Source organism: Capsicum annuum, chromosome 1 (genome assembly GCF_002878395.1).
Source record: "Capsicum annuum cultivar UCD-10X-F1 chromosome 1, UCD10Xv1.1, whole genome shotgun sequence".
Classification (NCBI taxonomy): domain Eukaryota; kingdom Viridiplantae; phylum Streptophyta; class Magnoliopsida; order Solanales; family Solanaceae; genus Capsicum; species Capsicum annuum.
In genome coordinates, this window is record NC_061111.1 from 142882290 (window position 1) to 142888931 (window position 6642).

A 6642-nucleotide genomic window follows, 5' to 3' on the forward strand; every position below is an offset into this window, starting at 1 on the left:
AATTTTTGAAGCTTCCGATATCACTGAGTAATGAGATTACTGAGATTAGATGAGATTAACTGAGTTACTAAACTTTCCTGAGTCACATGACTGACTGAGTTCTATGGAACATGGCTTGACAGAGAGTATCATGAAATTATGGCATTGCTCTAGGCACACAGCTATATTTTTTAGGTACAAGTACCCCCAGGACTCAATGTAAGGAAGCTGAAACACATGACTAACTTGATCATAAGAGTAGAGTCCAAAATTCACAATATCATAAGTAGGGGATTTCATACTATACATGATGCTCAACTTCTTATACATGGAATGGAATGATACAACATGTATATACTTGCATAGCTTCAATATCATGCTCATTCTATAACACAACAACAACACATAACAATAACGTGAAATTCATGTGAAATCATAGAGCATAGAACGTGGACTTGTCATTTAAGCACTACTGAATCATGGGACATGAATTCTATCATCCTAGATATTTTATCAAACACCTTACATGCACCACTTTGGGCATAGGTTTATTCATGAATTCAACAAACCATATCACCCAAAGTTCATATATTCTAACTAACATGCCATCCTAGTTTCATACAAACCCATAAAGATTCTATCTTGACATCATTCAACACATAAACAAGATCAACAATCAAATAAAATAATAACAAGCATGGAATATAGTTTAAAATAGGGTTCTTGGACTTCATGATTGAAAGGAATCCATGAATGAACACACGCATACCTTAGTTCTTGATTTAGTGAATATTGACGGAGAGATTCTTGGAATTTGATAGTAGAATTTGCTTGAACTTGAATCCCCCAATTGAAACCCTAATGTGTTCTTGAGAGGGTTTTGATGAAAAATAGTATGTTTTGGTGAAATAATGGCTTAATTCTGTGTTTGGGAGCTTATATAGGGGTGGGAAGATGACCCAAATACCCCTCTTGATGCGTCTTTTAATTTCTGTAAAAATTTCTCGATTTGGGCCCCTGGTGCGATGCAAAGACATCACATTGCCACTTGTTTATGACCTAAAAACTCACCGCGATGCGGTGGAATCATGAAGAGACACTGGAAATTGACAAACATCATTTTGTCTTATGGCGCGACGCGCCACTGACTGAAATGACACTACTAAAACTTTAAATCACCATAACTTCTTCACCGGGTGTCCGTTTTAGGCGAATTTGGTATCGAAGGAAATCTTATTCAATTATATACAATTTGGAGGGTATAAATCTGCCAAAATACCATCTATAAACCAAGTTATGCTCATTAAAAGATGACCTATGTGAAATCACACATGAAAATTTGGTGGATTCAAAAGTTCTAAGCTTGGCTTACTCTATGTGACTCGTATGAACTTGCTTAACACATCATAAGCTCTATTATCACTGTGATACTCATCCTAACTCATGCACTCAAGCATGAATCACAAGATATAAGGTTTCATGCATAGGAACAATGGTTCATTTTCTAGCTTAGAAATATATAGAGTATTACAAGAATAATATCCTTCCTAGACCCATCCAGCATGACTATCAGGATCCGAGGGAAGGTGGTGGACTTTTGTACGGGGCAAATCAATTATCTATTTGTGCTCCCAAACACAAACATGGATGACTTTGAGGAAAAATCACTACAAGAAAAACAGACTATAATGAAGGGAAATGTGGTCCCAGAAAGTCCAAATCTTGTCCCAATTGTACATTTAGGACCAAAAAAATCTGGTCGCATCCCATCCTAACAGGCGCTACCGCTAAAGGTCATTAGCGATGAGTTCAATAAAGTGGCCCTTAAAACCTTTTGCGATGGCAAAAAAGCTGGTCGTAATTGCATTTTAGCAACGGTATATCTTTTACCAATCGACTAACTACCTGGTCTTAATTATTCTTTTGCGACGAACAATCTCATTCCAAATAGCCTAACAACTTTGTCATAATTATCTTTTAGCGACGATATGTATTGTCTCAAATATACTAACTACCTCATTGCAATTATCTTGTTGTGACAGCATTTCTCGTTCCGAATAGACTAACTACATGGTCATAATTATCTTTTAGCAAGGGTATATCTTTTTTCAAATAGACTAACTAACTCATTGTAATTATCTTTTCACAACTGTACTTCTCATCCAAAATAGACTTACTACGTGGTCATAGTTATCCTTTAGCGATGAGAAAAATTATATTACTAGATCAACCTTTAAGGATGAGCCATATTCTAGATTTAGATAAACCATTAAAGACGAGCAACATCTCATCCTAGACAAACATTTAAAGACAAGCAATATTTCTAGTCTCTTATTGAACACAAATGACCCTAATATCACAAAATAATAAATTTCATCAAATAAATACCAAATTTCTATCAAGAATCTTGATATAAAAATATGATATGTATAATTAGAGACCAGAAAACTTAGTTAATACCGATAAATAGTTTCAATTTATTTTACAAAAAACATAGTTACCATCCCGATCGAGCTAGAGTATCATATCAAATTTTTCATAACATATTTGTTTCACAAAAAATATAGTTACCATCCCGATCGAGCTAGAGTTTCATATTAAAGTTTTCATAACATTTGGATACATAGCTAAAAAATAATCAAGTTACTCATGTTTCTACTATTTATTTCTACATTTGAATACATAGAAAAAAGAAGTGAAGCAACCTCTTTGCACTTATTTCTACCTCGAACTCTTTTTACCTTTCCACGATTAGATAAACCTACAGTTGTACAATTTGCTGAAAACTACAACAATCAACTCTAGGTTAACATATTAATTCAAAAAGTAGCTTTTTTGACATTTTGAGAGTGTTTCGTGACTTGATCAACAGATGGAGGCAATGAAAAATTGGCTTGCATATTCTCTTTCTCAAGAACCAAGGGATGTTTATCCATTCTTCGCATTACTTGACTTGAATGCATAGTAGACCTTGAATTTCTGATTTTAGATGGAGTTCTCACAGGTTGGTTAGCATTCAAGGTGCTGTTGCAGAAAGTTTCCATATTTTTTTAGAAACACATATAAAGGAGCTCAAAGATCTAGGTCTTTGATCTAGTCCCTTTCCTATATACACCTGGAACCAAAAGTCATATCATTAAAAATCATCAAATACATATAGTACAAAAACAACAACATACCCAATGTATTCCTACAAAGTGGGGCATGGGGAGGGTAAAGTATACACCATATAAGGCATGAGATCCCAATTAGTATAGACAAATAGATGTATCTCATAGATAATCATATTCTTGTATATTCCTCAGATGAATGGATCGAATGCAATCATAACCTCTGGTAATTTGTAGGTAGTGAACAAAAGAAACTAATTTGAAGAAGAATAAAGTACAAGAGTCCACATAATATGCTTTCTGGACACCACAAGTCCAACTTGTCATCAAGAGAGGGAGGGTAAGTGAACAATTTCTATGTTGTTCATCATCATGAAGAGCATCAAAATCACCTTTGAACCTATCATATAGTAGTTTCCAAAAATATACACAGTTTTATTTCAAAATGTAATAAAAAGGGGAAAATTAAAAGAATGTGGGGCAAGGGAGGAACATAAGTCATTACCATTATCCTAAGAACCTAAAGGGAACTTCCTTTCCAGTAGCAAAAGTTCAAAAAAAAAAGTAGATACTCCCAGCAATTGGAAAATGTGAAGCAAGACAAAGAAGAATGTAGACAAAAGTAGATAGTTGGAAAATTGTTGTTAAATTCAATCTACTCATGGGTTAGGTAAGAGAATCAAGATGATCCACCATGGAATCATCAATTAGTTTAACATAAATACTCTTTCTAATTAAACTAAGCTCTCATGTTATGCCAGTTTGTGTGACGTATTCTTGTCATTACCATTCTATGGATCATACAAACCTATTTATTAGAGACATACTGAGAAGTAAATGAAATGGAAGAGTTAAAATGGTGGTATGACTGGTGTCTTTCATTTAATAATCTTTATAAGTTAAAATTCGAGTCATAATCTTTAGTTATGGGTACAAATTATTCTCTGCACCATATTTTTGCCAAGAGAACATCCTCTATTTCTTCCTTGGCTAAGCTATTTTGCTAGGTGTCCTTATTAACTTTACATTGTTTATATTTTTTTGATTGGTAAAACAACTTATGAAAACTATATCTTTCTTAACCAAACATTTCTAACCAGGTCATTAGGTCATAACTAAACTAAACTTATTTGTAGTAGGAAATTAGACAGCAGGTTGTGTGTGTTCTAATTTATTAATATAGCAGCTTAATTCGATTTATAGAAGTGGGAAAATGCCTTTTATACAAGCACTAGGAAAAGACAATCAGGATTTAGAATTATACTCTTGTTCCTCATATTTAGTTTGTAGGAAACGTAATTGCCACTATACAAGTTAACAAATAAGTTGCAATTACATGCCAAGTCTCCATTGCCAAGGAGAAGCAACAATAAATCAGAACAATTGATTCAAGAAAATAGATCCCAAGAAGTGGGAATTTGCAAATGTAGTTTTCTCATAGGTCAGCCACATCTATTGAAGAATATATATAGACAAAAACCTGTTCACAGTGATTCTGCACAGAATACTCGTAGTGTTTCATCTGTGTTGACTGAATCAGAAATATAATATTGAAAATTTAAAGTGTGAGAACAAATTGCTTCATTCATAAAGACACAGAAATAAAAAAGATCATCAAGGACTTGAAATGCAAATGCAGGTTCTTATCAAACGTGTCCTACAAGTGAAATACCGACAAAAGAATATGTTGTTTACTTTAGCTCAAACCATAAATAATTAGGATTAGCTTTGAGTCTCATGCTGTAATTGGACATGAATGAAAGGAAAAGAAGATTTCCAGTAAACAACTTTCTTTATAACGAAACAGGACTTCAAGAAATTCAATCGAGTTCTCCTAAAAATTTGACTAGGGAAAACATGGAACCAACTTCTCTTTTAACTCTCAACAAGAAAGCTAGTAATGTGCCAACTGGGGTAAATGATGTATTCTAGGAACAATTCCTAACTGAGAACCCTAGTTCTACTATTGATGTAAAGGCGGAAACGAAAGATATAGAGAGAAAAATAAGTGAATCCAAGACAGTTAAGAATGGGAAATTTTGTGTAATACGAAGACTGTAAATAGCCTTACAGAACAGTTGGAACATCTTACTCTAGCAGACAGATCATAATATGGAAGGTTATATACTATTTTTTATAAATAAATGAATCACAGTACAAGGCCTAAGTCCTCAAATAGTAAAATCCTTTTCAAGAGATGAACTCCAATGGACCCCTTTCCTCTAATATAGAAACTACAACAATCAAATTTAGTTTAACAAATTAATAACATATGAATTCAAAATATACCTTTTTCAATATTTTGAGAGTGTTGCATGATTTGATCAATCGATAGAGGCAGTAAAATATTGGCTTGCATATCCTCTTTCTCAAGAATAAAGGAATCTTTATCCATTCTTTGCATTTCTTGACTAGAAGGCATGGTAGAACTTGAATTTTTTATTTTAGATAGAGTTTGAACATGTAGGTTAACATAGAGGGTGCTCTTGTTTAAAGATTCCACCTTTTTTAGAAATCCCTAAAGAGGAGCTCAAAGATCTAGGTCTTTGCTCTAGTCCCTTTACTATAGCACCTGAAAGCAAAAAATATATCATTAAAGTTCATCAAATACATAGTAGAATTGGAAAAACACAACATATTTGACCAAATACTTACTTGTTTCAAATTCTTGAGTGAATTTCTTACCAATGGTTTCTAATTCTCGACTAACAGACATGGTGGAGTTTTAAGCCCTTGTCCTTGACTCATCCCTATAGAACCTAGACAAATAAATTAAATCATATTCTATACTTTAGAATTTAAATTCATATAAATATATTGCACAAAAATTTACCACATGTGTGATCATTGAAGACAACTTTAGTTTACAACCTAGAATATCAATAGCAACCTAATTTCAATCAGTATATAAAATATCTTACCTGTTTCAAGATCTTGGACCTATATCTTGACAATATTACTAGATTGAGGAAATAAACTCTTAGTTTACATATTATCTTTCTCTGCTAAAGATCTAAGCCCTCGTCCTAGTCCTTTTCCTATGACACTAGGTGCGACAAATGTATACATAGTACTCTTTCTAGTTGATCCAACCTCATTTTCAACCTTCAATCAATTAATCTTGAACCATTACAAAAAACAAAAGTGAAAAGAAGAAAATGAAAAAAAAATGTGGAATGATATAGTAATACATAAAACCATCATGCATGTCATAAGAATATCTAAAAATATAATTATTATTATAGCTAACCAAAACATTACCTCATTAGTTCTTTTTCATTTTTTTACGAGCTTCCTAACTCTGCAAGATCATTATCCATTTCAATTTCATCATCAACTTTATCTAATGTCTCATATGAATCACGAGGGTGAGTCTTCCTCACTACTTTCCAACCTTTGTTGGAATTATCATTGACATAAAAAACTTGAGATGCTTGGTCCGCTAAAAAATGGCTCATTTGTTTTCAATAATCTACCCGGATTAAAACTCACAAATTCATACTGATCTTTTTTGACTCACTTTATTTCATAATACACATCAAACAAATTACAT

At 32.9% G+C, this 6642-nt stretch overlaps 1 pseudogene; it reads left to right on the forward strand.

Annotated features, from left to right (window-relative positions):
• The first annotated feature begins 1622 nt into the window (after window positions 1–1622).
• LOC107858445 lies at window positions 1623–5021 on the forward strand (annotated as a pseudogene).
• The last annotated feature ends 1621 nt before the right edge of the window (window positions 5022–6642 follow it).